This window comes from Anastrepha ludens, chromosome 6 (genome assembly GCF_028408465.1).
Source record: "Anastrepha ludens isolate Willacy chromosome 6, idAnaLude1.1, whole genome shotgun sequence".
Classification (NCBI taxonomy): domain Eukaryota; kingdom Metazoa; phylum Arthropoda; class Insecta; order Diptera; family Tephritidae; genus Anastrepha; species Anastrepha ludens.
In genome coordinates this window covers 99,991,928-100,017,110 of record NC_071502.1, presented here as the reverse complement: position 1 = coordinate 100,017,110, position 25,183 = coordinate 99,991,928, and the positions used below count along the sequence as shown (strand labels likewise).

Sequence of the window (25,183 nt, the reverse complement as noted above, 5' to 3'; positions counted from 1 at the left end):
TCAATGGGTTTTATTTTCTTGCAGGGTAATAGTTTTAGTTTCTGCTGCATTAGTCACTTTCTTTTCATATCAGTTACTGCAAGTGTGCGCGGAGTTTCTACTTCTTCGTTTTTCCTTCTAATCGCGGCTTAGTCGTATCGATTGCAATTTCATGTTAATAGTTCGGCCAAAGTTCAAGATTAAGATGAAGAAAGCGCAGTATTTATTTTCATTGATATGTTTGCATTGACCTTTCTTTTAACAAAAAAAAAAAAAATGGAAGTGGGATAAGCTAAAGAATCGCGCAACTAAGCTAAGTGTAAATGTAATGAAGTTTCCTCTACTCTTACTGGCTATGCGCAGAAGTTTTAATTGAATGGCTGCAGTTTCACTAAATTTTTTTATGATTCTATATTTTTTAATCAATTCTTCGTAAATTATATTTTCATTTAATAGCAATACGCAATCAATATTTTTTTTCTGCTACCATTTCAGATAATCTACATACAAAAACGAACTTTAAGGAAAAACTGTAAGTACCAGTGAAATTATTTTTCAATATACTTTTATTTACCACTTACGAGGTGTGTTCAAAAAGTATAGCGAGCTGTGTGTTTTTCAAAATTTCATTAATATCTATTTTGTCCCCGTCAAAGTAATCCCCATGAGATATTATGCACTTGTGGCAACGTTTTTTGCAATCTTCGAAGCTCTTCAAGAAATCATTTTTTTTATCTTGTTCAGCTCCTCCTTTGATGCCGTCTTTATCTCATCCATCGTAGCGAAACGTCATCCTTTCATGGGTCTCTTCAGTTTCGTGAACAAGAAAAAGTCACAGGGGGTCAGATCTGGCTGTGGCATCATTAGTGCTTTGTTTTTGGCCAAAAAGTCGCGCACAAGCAACGATGTGTGAGCAGGGGCGTTATCGTGATGCAAGAGCCAATTTTTTTCTTCCACAAATCCGGGCGTTTTTGGCAGATTGCTTCGCACAAATTGCGCATAACTTGCAGGTAATATTCCTTATTGGCTGTTTTACCCTTTGGCAAGAACTCATGATGCACAACGACCCTGCAATCGAAGAAAACTGTAAGCAAAACTTTTACATTCGACCAAACTTTTGCGCGCTTTTTTCGGTCTTGGTTCATGCGGCAGCTTCCATTGAGATCATTGAGATTTGGTTTCCACGTCATAACCATAAATCCACGATTCGTCATCAGTTATGACCCTCTGGAGCAAATTTGGGTCGTCGTGGACAGAGTCCAACATCTCATTAGCAATGTTCATGCGATGCTGCTTTTGGTTGAAATTGAGCAGTTTTGTTACGAATTTTACGGCGACCCGGCACGAGCCAATCGATATGTCTAGTCCTCAGCAACTTCTCTAATGGTGATTTGACGATTGGCCAATACCATTTTCGTCACTTCATCATTTTTTCGTCACGCTTTTCGTCGTTCACATCTTCTCGTCCTTCGGAGAACATTTTGTACCGCCGATAAACGTTGCTTTGGTCCAAAGTAGCTTCACCGTATGACACGGTCAACATTCGGAATGCATCCACGCACTTTATTTCGTTTTTCACACAAAATTTGATACTGGTTCTTTGATCCGTCTTTTTGAATAGGTAAAAATCGAAAATGAGCCGAAACACGTGCAAGCAAAGCAGCTGTCAAGAATTAACTGAATATTCAAAATGGCCGAAGCCGTCGGCATGAGTGGGAGACATGACGTCCCCTTAGTATAACAATAGCCTATGTGCTCATAGGCTATTATTTTTTGATTGAATTTTTGGAATCTCCATCGTCGATTTTATATGTGGTCAAAATTTGATCAAATTCTAGTTCCACAAAGTGGGTCAAAACGTCAGTCAAAAATAATAAATATTTACAGACATAACGAGATTTGAGTGAGAGCTACTTTCGACAAAAAGTTTGAAATTCATTTTCTCAAAACATCAAAAAATGTATAGGCTATTTTAATACTAAGGGGACGATGAGTACCAACATATCGCCACAAAAAAATCGAAATTCGAAAATCGAATATACGAAACCTGCGAAAATTCAAAATTCGCAATACTTTTTGAACACACCTCGTATATCGATAGACTTCGTAAGAAAAATTATTTTCCAATATATTTTTTATATACACTTTATCTCGATAAATCATCTAACGTTTCCCAATTTTTGATGCCCTCAAAATCATATGATTTCGCACGTCGCCAAAAGTGAACATTTGCTCCAATTGTTCATATTTGGTAACATGCAACAGAGGGCTAAATAGGTCCAATAAGTTGAATAATGTATTAATTCGTAACCCAGTTCATGGAATGTTGCTATTGCAATTGCTGACTGGTGCGCCGTTCCTTCCTCATGGTAGGAAAGAACTTTTCTCCCGCCAAAGGCGATTGTTTTCGATTCGAATCGAGGTCAAACAGCTCTGCTTACGAGTAATATGCGTCGGTGATCGTTTCACCATTTGGAAGATAATCGATTTAAATGACACCGCAAACAGCCCAAAAAGTGTCGGTCTGGCCTTGTTGGTCGGCAGAACTGCCTTCGCCTTCTTCAACTTCCCATGAAGACTACTAACTCGGCTATTTCTTGGCTGCTGTTGCCTTCTGTTATGATGCGTACATTCTTCGTTCAGGCCGTTCGATACTGAGCTAAGCAATTCCAAACATACACTTCCTTGTTGTATGAAGTAGCATACAAATTCTTCAAAGTTTTTCAGAAGAAAATTGTGTACACTGGAAAACTCCGAGTTGCGATTAAAATTTTCTGTGCTTGAAATAAAATTATACTCTATCGAATGGCTACTGTGGAGTATACATAAATAGATAGTTATGAGAGCCATGCACGTATTGCGGAGTATAAGATCTATTATGCTCTCTACTCCTCCCAATACTTCATTTAAATCCAATTCCCTTAAGAAATCTAGATCGTATTAGCCTGAGTTGATCGTACGTACTCGTATATACATTTCTTTCGGCCATACCGTATCGAAATATTTTCTTCTTCACGAGATGGCAATGGTTTTAACAAGCAGGTGTACTGATGCCCCTAAGAATGAACTGTTGAACGACTCAACTATGTCCCTAGCCTGTTCAGTTCTCTTCTCAGTCTGTAGTAATGCATGACGATGCTTGTAAGTATTCTCACTGCCTGAATACCTTTTGTTCGATTGAAATTAATTGAGAAATATCTAACTCGATACACGATGACTCCAGTCGTGGGTACCGCCAAATCGAAATAACTATATTAAGGTTCCGATTGTTACTTGTTGGTTGACTTTGGAAGGCGAACTTCAAGGCAGGTCAGCAAGTGCTACACGGATATCAATACACACGGGCATATGGAGACGTTCGCGTTCACACAATAGTTATTTCACTCACGCTGGAGAATGGATGAATCTTCTGGACATTCAATTTCATAATAGATTTTCACATCATACGCGTGTAGAAAAAAATTATACTTGGAAAAACAGGAGGAAATATCGTTAATGAAGGGGACAAATAGTACCAGGCCTTCTTCGATAACCTGGGGCAGTGGGCCAACCTAAATCCTATCAATCTTCTCCATTATATCAACAGCTCTGGCTGGCTGTAGATATCTGCCTGTTGGAGGTATCATAATGGTATCAACACGGTGCTTTAGTGGTACTTGGGCAGTGCCAGACAGGCACTTCAACCATTTCACCTACCTACCTACCAGGCCTAGGACACTACATTGGGGGTATTAGCAGCTTCTCTTGGTATTTTCGGCATCATAAGACATTCTTTTAGGGGTTACATTTTGCTTAGAACTACATGTTTGTTGTTGACATTCGTGCTAGAATGAAAATTTCGTATAAAAAATGTATTGGTAAATCCTGTGATTTCAAAATCGTGTAAAAAAAGACTTCATGTGGTATGAAAATTTAGCGCACTAGTACTTTATATTCTATTATATTGCCTTAAAATTAACAATAGTGATTAAATCAGTAAAATAATAAACATAGTTTTTATGCCAATTTACGTTCAACAACAAAAAACTCTTAACTAAACACTTGACAGCTTGAAAGTTTTTTGTCTGAAAGTCGTCACATTAATGAGATACGCAAAGTCTTAATGAAATAACTGAATACTATTAACTCAAAAAAAAAAAAAAAAATAAAGTATCAAAGACATTTTTGTACAAATGCCGCCAAAAATTGAATTTTGTGTTATTTAATTGTTTTGAGGACAAAGAAATTAAAAAAAAAAATAAACTAAACAAAACGAATTTGTGGAATATTTATTTGAAGGCGGTAGCGGCTTCCGTGCGCAAAGTGCTGATGAGACGCAAACTAGTGAGAAATCACAAAAGTAACAACAACCATACAAACATTGCACATCGAAGAAATATTCATTAGAAATTCGCAACACCTCCCAGCCAACGCACGCTTTTGGGCATGACTGCTCTATTGAACAATAGCGACAGCAACTTCAACACCATTTATCTTGTTTTAATTGTTTTGCTGTGCGCTTTTGTTGTTATTTTACATTTTTATTGCTGCTTTTATTTGATTTGTTACTATTATTGGTTTTATCATATTTATGTCGATTTGTGTGATCATTTGGTAGCATTGACCTTCCAAACACAGCAAACGCAGTCAACAGCGAACGCAAAGCTAGCGCGCTCCACCACTTGGCCACTTACTGGCAGTCAGCCATGCTGCGCTACCGCTAACCAGAAATGAGCCGCAAACTTTTAATTGCTTGAACTTAATGGGTGGCTGCTCGAAACAGAAAAAAACGATAAATATGGTTCACTAGCCATGCTTTGAACTACGTCATCGATGGTGGCAGTTGTTGTAAGCAGACAGGCAGGCAGGCAAGCAGGCAGCGAAATGAAACGCTACAAAGTAGCGAATAAAGCTGGCGACGAAACCACGTGCTGTGAATGCTCCGCATCAAGCAGAGCGCGCTCCGCAATCGCTTTTGCGCGCACAGCCGAAGTAATGCGCCTCGTTCGCAGTGCTTTGATTTCAGCGATGCGAAAGAGTGGCCAACCGGTTTGTGTGCTTTAATAGGCCACTTCAAAAAGCTGTGGCGGCGCGCATGCGCAATGATTTCACACAGTGTGCACACAAATATACACACATACGAATGTTTTTACTATGTTACAATATTATTTTTATAGTAAATACGGCATCATTTCACATTTATTTAACTTCACATTTATTACTTCTTTATAAATCGGTGATTCGCTGCGCTGTCATTTCCATTCCAAGACATGAGCTGGATTTAAGGCTCGCAGCTGTATGCCACAAGAATTTATGTTTATACCATTGATCATAAGTGAATAAGTAAATAATAGTATGTAGAAATGATTGCGCGCATAAATGTTGACTTTCAAGGTGGCTGACGTAATTTTTCATTTATTGTTGTTCGCCCCTCTGCCACCAGCCAAGTGACTCGTGAATATCTGAGTTCATTTACTTGCTTGTTGAAATATTATGTTCATTTGCGTCTGTCCTGTGCGAGTGTTAATGGACTTAATTTGCTCGTTTTTCTTTTTAATTTCCCAATGGCGCGATCTGTTGCACTGCGCATGCACAGTAACCTGGGAGAGAAATGAAAATGCATAGAATAAATTTTCGAAAATTAGTTTTTCGTGTTTTTCAGAGGTAGTATAATTGGTTTACTAGGTACAGACACGGCCACAATAGTAGTACAGCGACATTTTGCAAGGATTGGACTATTTCTTTAATTATTGTAAATTATATTATAATTTTTGCACTTTTTATGAAAAAAATATAGGTTATAATGTAAAATGAAAAAAATAAACAACTAATCCAATTAAAAAGAATTTAGCAAAAAAAAAAACATTCAAAAAAAAGTCAATAAAATTTTCATCAAAATTTAAAACTGTAAATTATTATTTTTTCACTTTTTAATGAAAAGAAAAAAAACAAAATTTAATAATTTAACAAAATCAAAAACAAAAAAATTTTTATTTAAGAAAACAAAATAGTTGAAAAAATTCAGCAAAATTTTCATCAAAATGTAAAACTTTAAATTATTTTTCACTTTTTATAATATACAATACAAAAAAAAAAAAACAGTTTAACAAAAAAAAAAAAAGGATTTAACAAAATTTTCAACACTTTTTATAAAAATATAGTTTATCGTACAATAAAAGACAATTTAATAATTTCACAAAAACAAAAAAATGATAATTTAAGAAAAAAACAATTTAAAAAAATTCAGCAAAATTTTCATCAAAATGTAAAACTTTAAATAATAATTTTTTCACTTTTTATGTAAAAGTATAGGTTATAATATATATATATATTATATATATATATATAATTGGCGCGTACACCCTTTTTTGGGTGTTTGGCCGAGCTCTTCCACCTATTTGTGGCGTGCGTCTTGATGTTATTCCACAAATGGAGGGATCTACAGTTTCAAGCAGACTCCAAACGGGAGATATTAGTAAATAATAATTGGGGACACTGAAATTTGAGCGGACAAGATAGAAAATTTGGGAAAAATTTACCTCTTTTTTATATTCAGCAATAGAAAATGTCTCTTTTATTATTTCTTTATTATATTTTCTATTTTTTCCATAAAACTCTCTGCAGTGGAAGCTGATTGCCTGAATTTGTAAATAAATATTAACTTTTCTTTGCGTTTCTAATAAAAATTTCGCGCAAAAAGGAGGAATTATTAACGCCCAATTGAACTTTTTCCATACTCTAGAGCTGCGGCATATTTTGTGTAAAAAAGTAGTCTATCTGCAGGGGCTACATTGCAAATCGTCAGGTTAAAGCAACTATCGCGCTTTTTGTTTAAATGAAAGTAACTCTCTAAGTTTGTGATTAAATTCAAATAATTTTGTATGCAGATAGTCTAAGCCTTTCTATGTGAAATATTTTGTATATGAAAAAGTTGAAGATCGAGTAAAATTAAATAGTGGAGTATCATTCTGGGTTAATGGTGCTTAGGAACCAGCATTAACACCGATAACAATGTCAGCCTTGAAATCCAACGTAGAATCTCTCTTGCCAACAAGTGCTACTTTGGACTAAGTAGGCAACTGAGCAGTAAAGTCCTCTCTCGACGAACAAAACTAACACTCTACAAGGCTCTCATCATGCCCGTCCTAACGTATGGCGCAGAAGCTTGGACGATGACAACATCGGATGAAGCGACGCTTGGAGTGTTTGAGAGAAAGATTCTGCGTAAGATTTTTGGGCCTTTTGTACGTTGGCAACGGCGAATATCGCAGACGATGGAACGAAGAGCTATACGATGACATAGACATAGCGCAGCGAATAAAGATCCAGCGGCTACATTGGCTGGGTCATGTCGTCCGAATGGATACAAACGCTCCGGCTTTGAAAGTATTCGATGCGGTACCAGCTGGTGGTAGCAGAGGAAGAGGAAGGCCTCCTCTGCGTTGGAAAGATCAGGTGGAGAAGGACTTGGCTTCACTTGGTGGGTAAAATTGGCGCCGGTTAGCACGAGAAAGAAACGACTGGCGCGCTTTGTTAAACTCGGCCAAAATCGCGTAAGCTGTGACCGCGCCAATTAAGACGAAGATATCATTGTGGGTTGAATACTTTCAGTAGAAAGCTTAAAAATTTGTACTTTTACGCGGACTAAATTATTATATTATTATTTGTTTATTAAATTCGAGGTTTAAAGAAAGGTAAATTTTTTCATACGGCTCGAAATTGGGATGTTTTTTTACCTATTTATCTATTATTTATTGACTTTCTCCATATTTGGTCGACGAGAGCAAAAAAAATTTGCAGGATAATATCAATAATCATTACAATTTTTAAGAGTTTGTGGCACTTTTTATAGCAAAAAAAAGGAAAATGTGACAAAAATATGCAATTTTTAATAAATTTCAATTTTCAATTAATTCAAGGTCAAAAAATTATTCATAAAAAAAATTTATGTCAACTATAATTTGAAATTTAATGAAAAAAAGACAATTTTCAATGCCCAATTTTTAGTTGGAATCTAAAAGAAAATAATATTTGAACATATTAAAGCATTAAGTATCCGAGTTTTCTAAAATATTCTTGAATTTAATGTCATATATCACCAAATTTGTTGACTATTTTTCTAGACTATCCAACGAATGCATTTAATGATTGAAATATGTTTTTTTTTTTAGTTTAGTGACTTGCACTTTTCCTTGCATAATTTTGCCATTTACTATTTATTGACAACTAAAGTGCATCATTTATTATTGTGTTGCTTTGAACAGATGAATATCATTTACAGCTCGCAGCTCCATATATTAGCTATACATAGACACGTACATATATCAGGCGTACTCTTGCATACTCACACTTACATAAAGAGCTAAGCATCTGTAAGCTTAATTGATTGTCACTGTCACGACATATCAGTTAATCGTCAAAAAATGCCATGCCTGGTAGAGCTGTTTCCAGATACACATTTTTATACAATACCTATATGTAGTTATAGACACTCAAACACACTCAAATATATCGTTTATTAAAAAACTACACATTGTAGATGCATATCAGCTTTAATTAGTTTGGATAGATCATCTCCATAGGGGTCATAATTTAAATAAATTTTTTTCTAATTGGATGTCAAATTCATGAGAAAAGTATTGAAATTAAAAAAAAATTGATGAATTCTACATACATACATACACACATGTCTTGAAGATGAATTACAAAATTTAAATGCAATTTTTTAAAGCATTTGCATGGAATTTTTTATATCATCAATTATTTAGTGACAAGTTTTTTGTTTGATTTCACTTAAAAACCATTTATGTTGAAATTTTGAAAATTTCGAAAATCTCATTTTGTGTATTTGTACTAATACATGAGAATGATTTAGCATCAAACTGTGGTTAAAATAGATTACATAGCCGATTATGCATAAATCATAGTATTAAGTACGCGTTTCACATGAAAAGATTGCCAAAATCCATACAAATTGCATTGGCGTGAAATAGGCGTGACATTTCGTATGTATTTCACGGCATACTCAGTTCAAGCCGTGAAAACACAACGCAACATACCAGCAACATTTTTTTACACGGATTTAAAATTGAGCGAAAACTGATTCGCCTTCTTCCCTTTTCTCACTTTTTGTATTATAAATGGAAATGTACCAATAAGTAGAGCACTTGCTTTCAATATATGACCCAATGCCATGTATATAAAATCATTTCATTTAGCTGAAATGAAAGATATGCAAAATTTCATTAAAGGGACAAATACCAGTAAACGGCCATATTTTCTCTGATTTTCATTAAAATTATTTAAAATGAAGAAGTCAAAATATTTTTTTCAAAATTGGCATACAGTTTATTTATACATACATTAAAATAATATACAAATTTTTGTTTTTATTTTAATCATTTAAAATGGCGGCTGTACACTCAATTCTTCCGGGAAGGTAGCAGCCGAGCTTTTCAATCGGCGGGGATTGTAGCATCGGCGTCAGTGAACTGAATACAAGAAATATTTTTTTTTTTGTTTATTAATGTCATAAATTCTATATGAATTAAAAAAAAATGGTCAAAAATTCGCGGAATAAAATGCTTAAAAAAAAAGAGTTTTGGGGCGAATTTTCCTACTATTTTTGCTTCGAAAAAATAAGTTCTTTTTTTTTTAATTTTCGAAAACTTGTAAATTCACATAGAAACTAATACCATAAAAAAGATGTGTGCAAAATTTCAGGGAGATCGGTTAATAACTTTTCGACTTATCGTGTACGCCAATTCGAAAAATATAGTTTCGAGAAAAACGCGTCAAAAGTTTAAATACAACGTAACTCTACCTCTCCCAGCGCTCGAACGCAAAGAATAGCGCCACCACGGTTGAGGATCTATTATATAAGAAGTACTTAAATTTACGTTCTAAACATATTTTGACATATTCTTAAAGAATTATATCAAAATTTTAATAAAAAAATTTTTTTATAAAGTTTACAGGTATCTGCCCCCTTAAAACCGCAAAAATTAAGACGAAATAAGTCTTTAACCTCAATGTCTTCCACCTACCATTTCCTTCTTTCTTTCTTGTCTTTCTCTTTTCTTATAGATTAGGTATGGGAATTTATATGAAGATCAACCAAATATTTTCTAAAGGCGTCTTAAATCTCATATCTCTTCTTCCCTCACTTTAATTGCATCCATTGATCGTCAGGGGTGTATTATAAGAATGTTTTCATGAATACCAAGTGTGAATATCGATTGTAAAAAGTGAGGTGATCACAGCGATCCTCCTTGCCTATCACCTTTAACAACAACGGAAGGTTCAATGAAAAGCAGCATACAATCAGCGCTATTTTTCCCCTCATTTGTTGCAATTATTGTTATTTCGCACTAGAAAGTAACAACCACAAGGAAAGGCTGAGGAAAAATAGCCTATAGTGTATCTAAGATATATATAAGGTATAGCTCTCTCTCTCTCTCCTTTTCCCCGACGTTATATATTTTTTCTCTCTCTCGGAACGAAAATGACCAAAACGTTGGCATGGCCTTGAAATTTTACTCTTCGTTTTCGCTCGTCCATCGACGCCTAAGAAGTTTCACTTCAAAAAACAACAGAAAAGTAGGCAAAAGCGGGACGATTTTTTTTTCGTTTTAGATGATAATTTTAAGAATTACTAAAGAATTACTGTAAAAAAACCTGTCTCTGTATGTATTATAGCACCTAGTCGGAGCATAGGGCACCTCAAAGCATTGCATATCTATTTCCTTGCTCATGTGTATATGCATAATAATAATTTTAAAATGACAGCTTTCCAGTTTTCCACTTGTGCCCATTGCGTACTCGCCAAAATATTTTAATTGCTGTTATCAATTAAAACTCCACTGACCTAACTCAATTAAATCCAACATTGCTTGGCATTTATTATTTAAATTTTTATCTCAAAATTGCCTGAAGCAAGCAGTGACGCGAAAATGGTTTGAGTTATCGCTTTAGTTGGTGGCGCCACTGCGTTGCTTGTAGTATGAATTTAATTTATTCTATCCAGTTTTTCTTTTTTTCCATATTAAGTTGGAATAATTTAAGTTTAGAAACACCACCATGCGTGTGCATGCAGACAGACATACTTGCATACATGCATACATATATACTTACACTATATTTATGTATGTGTGTAAACATTTATTGTATGTAAGCTGCACTGCGTTTGAACAACTGCTTGGCGCAATTTTGAGGTCGTGAGACCTCTTAGACACCAACCGGCAAATATTTACATACATACATACATACATACATACATACATACATACATACATACGTACATGCATGCCTACACTTAAAACGACATTTGAAAGTGCATATTTATTCATGCAAATATACACGCACCAATACATATGCATGCATGTGTGAATGTACATACTTACACATATCTACGTACACAAATTTCAAAATACCTCCAAAGGCCAATTGGTATTGTACTGCAATTAGTCAACCATTAGTCATACTTAATTAAAGTTGGAAGCGTTCAAACTTACATCTCTGCGCGCAACACTCAGAAAAAAAAAAAAAAAAAAAAAACAAGACAACAAAATAAAAAAAAAATTGAAACAGAAACAGAAACACTTGTGGACCTTCAGACGCACATATGCAGCCTGACCTTCCACTGATAACCAATGCGTTCGCATTGCCACAGACACCTTATTTGGAAAGTGAGTATTGTTGTACTTTTTCCAGTGCTTTTGCGGTTCAGAATTGCAGGGAAAAACAAACAAAACAAGTTTGTGTTGGCGCTCTTGAATTTGCTCATAAATATTTATAAATACAAACACCTAAATATCATATAATATATACTTTTATACAGTGTGTGAAAAAAGTTTTGGTACAGAGATTTTTTTTTTGCAGTATTAAGAAGTTTTTTGTTTTGCTAAATTTTTTCGTTAACTTTGTATTAAAATTTTTAAAAAAGAGTATTTCAAAAGTGATACCAGATATCAGTAGTAAATAATTCCCAGACAGTATCGGTTTTTAAGTAAATTTTTTATATTCTTTTTTACAATATTCAAAATTGTTTTTGAGTAAATTTTTTCGTTAACATTTTATAAAAATATATAAAAAAGAGTGTATCAAATGTGATACCTAGATATCAGTAGTGAATAATTCCCAGACTGTATCGGTTTTTTAAGAAAATTTTTAAGACTCTTTTTTACAATATTCAGAATTTTTTTTGGATAAATTTTTTCGTTAACTTTTTATGAAAGTATGTATAATAAAGGGTCTTTCAAAATTGACACCTAGATATCAGTTGGAAATAATTTCTAGAAGGTACCGGTTTTTTTATGTAAATTTTTAAGTTGTTTAAGTGCTATGTTTTGAAAAAAAAAATAGTTAAAGATGAAGGAATATAAATTTTTACATTTTTTATATTAAAACATCATTTGGGTACGTTTCTGGAGAGATCCTTTATGAGGACATAGTAAATTTGGTATAATAAAACAAGAATAAAAAGCTGTTTCTAACTTAAACAAATAAAATAAAATAAAATAAAATTAAATTAAATTAAATAAAAAATTCCATGAAACTTTCATCAAAATTTCCAACTCAGAATTTTTAAATTTTTTTTCGAGTAAGAAATTTGAATATCTCATTTAATTCTAGTCTAACAAAGTGCAAATTTCGAGTTGCTGAATATTCCCGTTGATTTTTAATATTTTTTTCTGACAGTCTTGCACCTATTTGCTGAAAAGTAAAATAGTACGACCCTTCATGCTATTAAATGCAACCTTGCTTTGTACTTATATACATATTTATAAGCAGATTTTTTTTTCGGCCGCCGTAACCAAATGGGCTGGTATGCGACTATCATTCGGAGGTAGACAAGTTCGAGTCTCTGAACATGAAACACGAAACAGTTTTTTCTAATATCGGTCGCCCCTCGGCAGACAGTGGCAAATATCCGAGTGTATTTCGGACTAGAAAAACTCCTCATAAAAAAACTTGCCACTTGGATACGGCTTACAACTGTAGGTCCTTCCATTTGTGGAACAACATCAAGACGCACGCCACAAATAATAGGAGGAGCTCGGCTAAACACTCAAAAAGCGTTTATAGATATACGATTTTTGGTGAATAAACTCTTTCTCTTCCTGTTTTTATTCACTGCCTCGCATATCTGATCTTTTCAAAACAATTCTTCCGTACAACCCTCGAACGCTTGAAGGAAAAAATGCTGAGAAAACTATATTTCCATACAAAGGTGACGAAAAAACTTAGCATGAAAAACATTGTGAACAATAAAAAAAAATTGCAGTACCCAAACTTTTTTGACTGCCTGTATATTTACATTTTTACATTTCCCACACACGCACAGTCTTAATAATTTACATAAAACAAACATCAATCTGCATACGCTTATGCTGAGATCTGCTTACGACGATTCATCAACGGACTAATGATGCTGCTTACCGTTGGCGAGGGCGGGGCATTGTGCGACGTAGTAGACTTTGTTAGCGAGCCTCCCGTGTTGTATGGCTCGTCTTCTCTATGCGTCATTGTTGTTTCTATAAATATTTTTAAATAAATTCCCTTACAAAAAGAAGTCACTGAATTGGTTTTCTCAACTAAAATGAGTAATAGAGCGGTTTTGATTGCCTTACGTGGAATGAAATATTTGTAGGCAGATTACAAAGCTCTTGGAAATGTCGAGCAATAGCATAATTATAGTTTGTAATAAAATTTACATTTGATATTCACTTGGGCTCACATAATTAAATCTGCTCTTTCTTTTATAATATTCGCAAATTTATCCAGCTAAATTTATTGGAGTTTTTTTTTATAAAAATTTAAGACTTTTTATTACAAAAATTATAACAAAAAAATAATAAAAAAAATCAAATTTTCAATCTTTTTAGAAAATTTAAAAATTTAAAAAAATTATGAGCAAAATTTTTAAAATTTTAAATCTGTAGTAATTTTCTGGGTATGCAGTTTTATATCCCATTTAATTTTGTTACAGTAAAGTACGACTATAATATTAAACCGCATGCTATCCGCATGATGCGTATCATTGGCAGGTTTTCAAGATTGAAGATCAACGATTGACCAAATTTTCGTACTAAGACAGATTTTAGAAAAGTCTCGCGAATACGACATGCCGACGTATCATCTTTTCATAGACTTCAAAGTAGCTGACAGCATAAATAGGGACCAGCTTTTTTTGGCGATGGCAGAATTCGGTATTTCCGATAAGTTAGTACGTTTAACATGCTTGACCATGCAGAATGTAAGGAACGTAGTAAGAGTTCAGAACAATCTAACGCGAGAGTTTAAATCGGTTCAATTGCTGGCTTACACGGACAACATAGACACAGTCGCATCCTCGCTGTCGAGTTTGAAAGAAGCCTTCGCAAGTATTGAGAGAGCAGCAAAATGTACGGGTTTAGAAATAGACGAAGCCAAAACTAAAGCGTTAGTTTCAACTACATCGGACTCTGTCAGACACAATGTGGGTCAAATGCTAAAAATCGGTGACTATGGTTTCGAAGTAGTGAAGGACTTTAAATACCTTGGGGTAATCATTAATCATTTCTGCAGAAATCGACCACAGAATCCTTATGACAAGCCGCTGCTATTTTCGGCTGTGTCAATACCTAAAGAGTCGCCTCCTTGACAGAAAAACAAAAATTTCACTATATCGCTCAATTATAATTTCCATCTTCCTATATAGTAGTGAAACCCGGTCTCTCAAAGATGCAGATAAACAGAAGCTACTGATTTTCGAGAGGAGAGCTCTGGAATTCGAAAAACTACATATATGCACACCCATCTGTCATAACCACAATCATGATCAACAGATTAAGATGGGCAAGTCACATATTGCGGGCTAACACAGATTACCTACCTCTCTTATTATACTCTTCGGTACACGGACAGAGAAGAAGGGGCCGCCCGCCGTTTAGAGAGATAGACGGCGCAGAAGAAGACGCAGGCTTATTGGGATTTCGGGCCGGGAGGACACAGGTACGAAACCGAGACAATTGGAGGCATATGATACAGCAATCGAAGACCCGACCAGGGTTGTCCAGCCATGATGATAAAATAAAATGAAGCGATCCGTGTGATTTTCCGAACCTATGCAATCAGGCTAGGTACCTATATATGAAATGAAGTTCTCGCCATCGAATGAAAACCAGAGAAAAAAACAACAATAAAACAACAAAAAACAAAAAAAACAGTCAAAAAGCAACACGAATTTTGAGCAAATGCAAGCTTTCACTTTATTGTACTAAAATTGAATGGGCTATAAACTCCACACGCAGAAGTTTTCTTCTGTCACCTCAGATGAGAGCTTTTGGAATATTTTTAATATTTATTTTTATTAACTATTTTTACAAATTTTGTAGAAGCGTTTTATAATTTCCACTATTATCATCAGCATCATCATCGTCATCATAGTAATTACGACCCGGGGTTTGCCAGCGTTTCCTTTACAATATCTGGCCTTATGTCTCGGTTCATTGCATCGCTTCGTCTAGCATTTATGCATCGTTCGGCTTCTTGGATATGATCAATTCACCTTCTTAGGGGTTTTCCGCGTTTTCTACCACCCATCACCCAAGCGTTGAAGGTGTTTTTCGTTATCCTCTCCATTCATTGTCAACATTGGCCATCTACGATGAATTGTCGTTCATTCAAAGTAGTTGTCCAAATCATTGTAAGCTCTGCGTCTTAGCAAGGCGCACAATGTTTTGGCTCATTATCGGTTGCTCGATTTCGTTGCTATATCTTATTCCATAGGCCCCATCAGCTTTCTTTACTGAACCAAGTTTTCTCCTCAGTATATTTTGCTCAAAGCGTAGGAGTTGGTTCTTAATGTTGATGGTCATAACCCAGCCATAGATTGGTATTGGTTTTATCAGGGTCTTATAGATTTGCAGCTTACACGACCAAGGGATCACTTTCTTTTAGAGCAGTTTCAGGAGATCCGGTGGTCTAGAAATTTCAAAAAATCGGTTTTTTGTTATTTCGATATTTCGTTAGTAGTGTATCTTAAGAATATACTGTGAAATTTTCATGCGGAAATTCTCAATACTATAGCTTCTACAGCCCATTGACTAGGTAGAGAGCGGTCCACGCGCTGCTGTACCTCAAACTTTAAGCTCATTTATCTCGAATCGACTTTTTTCGGCCTGTTGTTGTCAAAAAAAAAAAAAAAATATGCAATGTGAAATATAACTTCTATTGGCTGCTTGGATTCTATCGTTTACGCAGTTTAGGGGTCCGCTAAACTGCTAAGGTTTACTCATATACCCAGCTTTCTGAAAGTTTCCACCTTTTGAAAAGTATAAGGACTAACTTCCAGGTTGCTGTAGCGAGTGGTACTCCTTCACTTTATGAGGTATTTTGTCTTATCGACGTTAACTTCTAGGCCTGCTGGCTTTGCTTTATTAATGAGTTTTAACGCACAGTCGGCGTCACGATAGCCACAGATCTGAATGCTCTTCGTGAAGATAGTTGCACCAGGGTTAATTTCGCACGTGACAAAGTTTAAAACCAATTAAAAAGTTATAGTAATCTCTAGTATAGTATCTCCTTGCTTGACACTAGTGCTAACATCGCAAGAATCCGTAGATTTTTCTTGCATCATTACTTACGATACTGTTTCTGCCAGGGTCGTAGATATCAGCGACGCCTTGCCGACGGAGAACAAAAGGCAATTTATTTCTGACGAAAATGTCGAAAGCTTTTTTAAAGTCTACAAGTAGGCAATGCATGACAATGGGCAGTAAAAGTTATTAGTAAAAATTTTCGAAGATTTGGCACATTGCGAAAGACTGATCTGTTGTTAATCTATTTGCTCGAAATCCACATTGCTACTCGCCCAGAATATACTATGCTACAGGATTAATGCTTTTGATGAGCTAGTGAATCTCTGAATTAGTGAAAATCTTTTATGCAGAGCTTAAAAGGGCTGTACCTCTGAAGTTGTTGCAGTTGCGTTTGTCTCTTCTTTTATGAATCGGAAATATTAAACTGACTTCCCAGTCTCGTGAAACTGTTTCGTCTTCCCAGATTTTTTGCATAAGTTTTGTTGTTCAGCTGATCCGCCGTATTTGATTAGTTGTTGTAGTTGCTGTTGTTTGTGCGGCTGTGATGCCATCTTCTCCACACGCCTTGCCACGCTTTTAACTCTAATTTGAATTATTCTACTTGTATCTTAATTTTTGTTATAATTCTGTTCTGAGGTAGTTGACTATGACTGATCGTTCGATTTGCTATTACTTCATTATAGGTCTCTTTGTCATTAAAATTTATTTTCTACTTTTTAGTTCGATTAGCAATAAAAGCGTGTTTTTTAGTTTTTTTAAACTATTTTTTATTTTCTACTTTTTAGTTCGATTAGCAAAAAAGCGTGATTTTTAGTTTCTTTAAACTATTTTTTGTTTATTATGAATGAAAATTATTGTTATCATTGCAGTCAGTTAATAAATGATTCGATATATTCGCGTTATATTTAATTCCTTTCTTATCGACTGTGAGTCTAAATGCAGTTATCGGCCGTGATAAAGATGTAATCGGGATGAAGAACTTATTTCGTGGAGGGAGCCTGAGAAACTGATTTATAAGAATAAAAAAGATTTTTCATTTTATAACCAAATTCACCTTACTTTTTGCCCACAGGTAAAAAAAAGAAAATATTAATCCTGACAATCCTAATAAGGATAATGGAAAACTTTTATCAAATTATTGGATTGTCATCGGTCCTTGATAGGTGTGCAAAATTTCAAGTCGATCAGATTTTTAGAAGCCAGTGAAAATTAAGCTCAAAGATTCCGTTACATGCATACATACATACATACATACATACATACAACTCGACCTAATAAAAGTGTGTTAAAAAAAGGTTTTCATTTTACAACCAAATTCACCTTACTTTTTGCCCACAGGTAAAAAAAGAAAATATTAATCCTGGCAATCCTAATAAGGATAATGGAAAACTTTTATCAAATTATTGCATTGTCATCGGTCCTTGATAGGTGTGCAAAATTTCAAGTCGATCAGATTTTTAGAAGCCAGTGAAAATTAAGCTCAAAGATTCCGTTACATACATACATACATACATACATACATACATACATACATACATACAACCCGACCTAATAAAAGTGTGTTAATGATATTAATCGAATCGAAACTATATCATCGCTACTCCCTGTTCATAAGGCCTGTTACCGTTGTGCGTTTTAATTTTGAAAAATATTTTCAAAAACGAATTTTATTCATAAAAACCTTCTTGAAAGTATTGCAAAATCTGCACAAACCACAAAAAAGTGAATATGTTTGCGAAATATAATAAATTTGATAACTTCCTTGCAAAAAATCAACTTTTTTTTGGTAAGGCACCCTAATATATTGGCATAAAAACATTCATTTAAGTATAAAAGTGAAAAAATATTTTATTCAAAATATTGTCCATCGGAAGCGGCAACTTTTTCCCATATTTCAGGCAATTTATGGATTCCATACCAAAAAAACTTCTCATCTTTTGCGCCAAGAAAGTCATCAAGCCATTTTTTAATACCTTCAACATTGGTGAACCGTATTCCAGAAAGGTGATTCTGCATCGACCGAAACAAGTGGTAATCAGAAGGAGCTATGTCTGGGCTATAAGGCGGGTGAGGTAGAATTTCCCATCCGGTATTTTCCAAATATTTTTTAACCGGTACTGCAACATGTGGCCAAGCATTGTCATTATGAAAAATCAATTTCTCGTGTCTGGTCGCCCATTCTGGCCGTTTTTCGGCTATTGCTTGCTTCAAACGTATCAATTGCTACCTGTATAGCTCCCCCGTGACCTTCAAACCATGAATATTCGGCTTTGGTGTCGATTTGGCTGGTTGGCCTGACTTCACATATGATCTTTTATGCTTTGGGTTGTCGCAATGAATCCACTTTTCATTGCCAGTGACAATACGATGCAAAAACGATTTCTTTTTGTGACGATTAAGCAGCATTTCAGACATGCAAAATCGCCTCTCAACGTCTCTCGGCTTCAATTCGTGTGGCACTGAATTTCCTTATTTGAGAATGTATCCGGCTGCTTTTAAACGTTTAGAAATGGCTTGTTGAGTGACTTCCAACGATTTTCCAAGTTCTTCTTGAGTTTGATATGGATATTGATCGAGTAATGCCTCCAATTCTGAGTGTTCAAACTTTTTTGATGGACCTGATCGGTGTTTGTCTTCTGTGTCAAAATCACCACTTTTAAATCGTGTAAACCACTGCTGACATATTCTAACCTCTGGAGCATATTCAGGATAAGCTTCTGAGAGTAAACGATGTGCTTCTGTTGCACTTTTCTTTAAATTGAAGAACAAAAGTAAACCTCCCGGCAAATGCTGTTTTGTTGGAACCTAATTTGACATTTTGGCTGTAATAAAAAAAAATTATCTGCTTACTAATATTCACTGTGACATATCTAATTTACTTGATTTTTTGGCGTGCTTTAACTTAGATATCTGTCACTGTCAAAATATTGACTGCATAAATAGATATGAGGTTAGTAACAAATACGAAATTAATTAGTTGTACACCCGATACATAGATCGAGTGACTCTTTTGAGTACCCGGTTAAAATTTCTTAACTAAAAAACTAACATTGCGTTAGACTTTGAGCTTCGCATGTAATACCTAAGCGTTCTCCAAACATCTCAGCCCCCTTGGTGTACCTGGAAGGTCTTATTTAATGGGCTATTTAAAGCAAAATTTATATGAAGTTATTCGCCAAATAAAGAGATACGGCATCACATTCACATTTTTGCTCTCAATGGGTTAGCCTAACATTGCTTGTGTTATGCAATAATTAAATTACCAATCCACAGTCTGTAGCTTTCGAAAAGGTTATTGCACTCTATTAAAATGAATTAATTTATAACAGATTTTTATGATTTTTTGTTGCAAGGCAATCGCCCATTTTGTGGCCTAACAAACCATGAAATTTGAAATTTATTACTTCATACATGGCTAATAAATGGTTTAGTGGATAATGAAGCTAGATGACTTTATGTACTTTCATAATATTTTATATGAAGCAATAAAATCATTTTGTTTTTGAATTTTTTTATTTGAATTTGTTTTTTTTTTTGTTTTAATTTTGACTGAACTATAAACAGACACCAGGTTTTTAAAAAATCTTAAATCATATATAATGCAGAAGTTAAAATATTTGTATGTAAGTTGTGTATGTATGTTGGTCATACAGCTGCGGTCATAAAAACAGGTACCCAAATACACAAAATATAGATTTTGCTACTTCACTTTTTTCGATGAGAATATTTCGAAACAATTTTTTCTGTTTTCAGTTATACATGTGGCTCAAAATTAATCACCCTCTCGTAAGATTTATAATTTTTGCATATGGCTTCGTACAACAATCATGTTTGACATTCGTGAATTAGATAGTTGCCGTATACAAACAGGCAAGTAATGGAGCGCGTAAAGGTCTAAATAAAGATTTCCATCACTCCAAGTAATTGTGTTTTGTTCAATTGTTTTTAGTTATTCAAAGCAAAATTAGATGATTAATGAGACGCAAAATGTATTTCATAGCAAAAATATAAAAAAAGTCGATTTGCACATTTTTGTTTTGGTAACTTTCATTACATTCTGTCAATTATTCTTTGTTTGCAAAGTCATTTAGTATCGACGTGTCACAGTTCGCAAAAAATAAAGTGATTGAATTTTTAGTTTTGGAAGCTTTAAAATCAAAGAAAATGTATGAACGAACGTTGAAATTGAAAGGGGTGGTTAAGTTTCAAGGGCTGGTGTTGATTTTGAATTAAATACATTTTTTTTAAGAAATTATTGTCATTTCTCTTTATTATGATAATATTGGCATAGCTCAATTACGTATGAAACAAAATATTGGCGAAATAGCCGCCGTTGCCTCGGCGGCACACCTCCATCCGATGGTCCAAATTTTCGATGACGTTGAGGCATAATTGAGGTTTTATGCCGTTAATGTGCCGAATTATCTCAGCCTTTAGCTCTTGAATTGTTCCTGGCTTATCGACGTACACCTTTTATTTCAAATAGCCCCGAAGAAAGAAGTCCAACGGTGTCAAATCACATGATCTTGGCGGCCAATTGACATCGCCGCGACGTGAGATTATTCGGCCATCAAATTTTTCGCGCAAAAGAGCCATTGTTTCGTTAGCTGTGTGACAAGTGGCGCCTTCCTGTTAAAATCACATATCGTCCACATCCATATCTTTCAATTCGGGCCATAAAAAGTTTGTTATCATCTCACGATAGCGAACACTATTCACAGTAACTGCCTGACCGGCCCATAAACCGCACCAAACAGCCACTCTTTGTGGGTACATTGGTTTTTCGGCAATCACTCTTCGATTATCATTCGCCCAAATGCGGCAATTCTGCTTATTGAAAATGTGCCTCATCACTGAAGATGAAGTGCGAGATATGCATTTTGATTTGAACGCCCGTTTTCATAATAAGCCTGAATGACGCGTTGCTCGATTGTGTATCTTTCCATGATTAAAATTGAGTTAGTCTGAAATTGAAAAATGTCAAATGAAATGCAGAAAGAGCTTGAAGTTTAAGTATGGTTCACATTTAATATCGGCCCTTAAAATTTAACCACGCTTTATAAGGGTTTTTTTTCATCAATTAGTACAGTAGAAAGATGAGTTGCGGAATTTAATCCTGGCCGTACAAGCGTTGAAGACGATTCACGTCAAGGACGTCCAAAACAACACCAAAAAACGCAGAAGGGATACAAGATATTGTATAAGAAAATCGTCGAGTGACTGAAATATATGTCGTAGAAGCCCTACTTATCTTATTGTGCAGTGTAAGAAATTACTGAAGTATTGGTCTTCCGAAAGTTGTGGGCACAATATGTGCCACATGCGCTAACAATGGAACAAAAACACATTTGAATGCGACTTTCTCAGCAACATTTAGATCGATTTTGAAGGGGTGAAGTGGATTTTGTGCATCGATGGATGAGACTTGGATCTATCACCATGACTCTAAATTGAAACAAGATGCTAAGGAGTGGTGTGATTCTGGTTCTTCGGCTCCGAAATGAGTTCATGTTCAGGAATTGGCCAATAAAGTGTTATCATCAGATTTTTGGGAAGTTAAAGGAATTTTGTTTGTGGATGACTTGCAAAATGGTAAAACAATAAATTCTGAAAATTATTGTAACCAAAATCGCGTAAGCGCTTATCGCGCCAATTAATTAAGAGAAGATTGTAACCTTCTAGACCAGTTCAAGGAAAAAATTCGTAAAAAAGGACCCAGTTGTCAAACAAAAAAAAAAAAAATTTGCCATCAGGACAAATATGGCTAAAATCTATCAATTAAAGTGCAATTTGTTGGATCATTCACCGTATTCACCAGATTTGGCCCCTAGCGACTTATATCTGTTACCAGTCCGAAAGGAATTCATGTGTGGGACGCGTTTTTCATCAAATGACGCCATAACAGCTGTGGAAACGTATTTTGCAGCTTTTTCGGATTCTCACTTCCGGATGGAATTTATAAATTGGCACCGCGTTGGATATAAAGTATATTTTGGAAATGGAATTTATTTCAAACCATAAAGTGGTGCTTTTCTTATCGAACCGCAAAACTTATTGAACAACCTAGTATATTAGATTTTGTATAAAATTCCACAAATAATGGATGAGCACATCCCCGATGTAGTAGTTATAAATTCTCACAGGTTAAGAACACTTGGCCTTTAGCATATAAAAATATTATCGTTTTTTGAGAATAGCACATGGACATAAGAACAACAAAAAGAAGCTTATTTTTATTACGGATAAACACACACATTTTTACTCCTTACCTGTCCACTCGGTATCAAAATGCTACAATTTACCAGACTAGTCTGAAAAATTACTTTGCTTTCCTCAGAGTTAGACCATTTTTTGTGCTGTTCATTCCAGTGGCGACGTTTCCAAAGTGGTGTTTGGGAAGGGGGCGCAGCACTTAAATCAGTATCTGGAAATTTCGGTACAAATGTCCAAGTACAAATTTCAGTGCCAACGTCTTTTATGAATTATGTATGTATATCACAATGCCTTCTACAATTTTGGATTTTTTCTTGAAGCTCATGAGCTCCAGGCAGCGATGCTGGCTCGACCAAATTTTTTATGATGTGTGCTCAGCCGGTTTGTTTCTTTATATGTCTGGACCTATCATACTTTCCCGTAAGAAATAAGTATATAAGCGTCAGCGGAATAGAAAAATTCTACTTTTTTTGCTTAAATCGAAATTATGTCTAAATTTTCCACAAGACGCTTTGAAAAATTTTCTTATAATTCCATATACTCGTGCCTAAACTGGAATTAGGCACTCATTTTATTATTCAAAAGTTCTTTTTTAATGAAGATATTCCCACACACACCTTAAATCTTAACTCTAAAGGGTGGTTCAATTTCAAGGGCCGACGTTGAATGTGAACTACACCTAAACGTCAACGACACCGTTGGACTTCTTTCTTTGGGGTTATTTGAAAGAAAAGGTATACGTCGATAAGCCAGCAACAATTCATGAGCTAAAGGATGAGATAGTTCGGCACATTAACGGCATAGAACCTCAATTATGCCTCAGCGTCATCAAAAATTTGGACCATCGGGTGGAGGCGTGCCGCCGAGGCCGCCGAGGCCATTTGGCCGATATTTTACCTCATACGTAATTGAGCCATGCCAATATTATCATAATAAAGAGAAATGACAATAATTTTCTAAAAAAAATGTATTTTATTCAAAATCAACACCGGCCCTTGAAACTTAACCTCCCTTTATAATCCTTGCAATGCAAGCTTTCTACCTCTCCATATTTTTATGTCCACAACTGTATCTTTGTATATATAATATAATATACATATATATAGTATAACAATCTGTATATGTGTGCGTACTTAAAAATGTATATTATAAAATACCCTTTGTTGCTTTTGAAAATATCAAATTTATTAACTGCACAAATACAATGCGATACGCTTCCAGTTTTAGCCCTTCCATAAAGTTCTACAACAATACGCCGTACACGATCAACAGCAAGTTTGAAATGGAAGCAAACCAGTTTCGGAATTTAGAATTTATGTTTTTGTTACACAACAAAATAAATCCAGTTTCTAATTTCAATGGGAGCACGTAGCTGAATGGACTCAGGCAAATGGATTAAAAAACTAAATAAAAAAATATTGTGTGCTGCGCAAAAAGTTAAAACTGCGTACGTGTGTGTGTATGTGTATGTGTGTATGTGCATTCATATAAAGGGTACATGTATAGATACAAAAGGTGTATCTTTTGAAACAGAATAGTAGTCAACGTGTGTTAGCTTCTGTTGCGAGTATTTTTTAAATTCCAGAGCTTAGAATTGCAATTCCGTGAATACGCAAATGCACAATCCGGAAAAGAAAAATAATACAATATTTTTCGTAAATTTTGACTTCTGATTAGAGATACCGTTTCTGAATGGACTATAATACAAATACAATATATTAATTGACGCTTTTCGAAAGAAGTTTCATGCGACTTTTTAGTTGCGATTCCATCTATGAATCAATTCAAGTAAGTGGAATATCGAAAATCGGTCTTTCTCGAAATAATTTATTTATTTGTTCATATTTTGCACAGATTTGGTGCGTATTTTTATGAGCTCTGATTTGTGAATGGCGTTGCTGGCAAATCTACGCTTATTTAAGATAATTCTTATTAGTGGTTATTCCATTCAAAGAGCATTTTAACAGATTACTATTATTTTTTTACCCTTACTATTTGGCGTTGCCACCTGAAAGATCAATTTTATCAGATACATGGAACTGTTTAGAGAAACTTGATTAAATAATATTTATGAGTTAGCGCTTTTCGACCATTGGCTTCCATGAATTTTTCATGTTTTAAAGTTTTTCTACTGCCGTCGCAGCCGAATGGATTACGTCTGACTATCAATCGGAAGTGCATAGGTTCGAATCTCCGTGCATGAAACACCAAAATGATAGGAAAAGCTTTTTTCTAACATCAGTCGCCACTCGACAAACAATGGCAAACCTTCTTCGGCCATAAGAAAGCTCCTCATAAAAAAAAAATATCTGCCGTTCGGAGTAGGCTTGAAACTGTAGACCCCTCTATTAGTCGAACAACATCAAGACGAACGAAACAAATAGGAAGAGGAGCTTGGGCAATCACCAAAAAAAAAATGGTTGTAAGCG

The 25,183-nt window shown here is 34.8% G+C and overlaps 1 protein-coding gene across 6 annotated transcripts in view; it reads left to right on the top strand.

The window, feature by feature from the left end:
- The window catches only part of LOC128868261 (protein unzipped), a 195,266-nt gene that overhangs the window by 96,046 nt on the left and 74,037 nt on the right, over positions 1 to 25,183 (top strand). For all 6 annotated transcript variants that reach the window (XM_054110136.1, XM_054110134.1, XM_054110133.1 and 3 more), the window contains exon 4: positions 475 to 511. The gene's annotated coding sequence lies outside the window, so the exon portion shown is untranslated. The remainder of the gene's footprint in view (positions 1 to 474; positions 512 to 25,183) is intronic.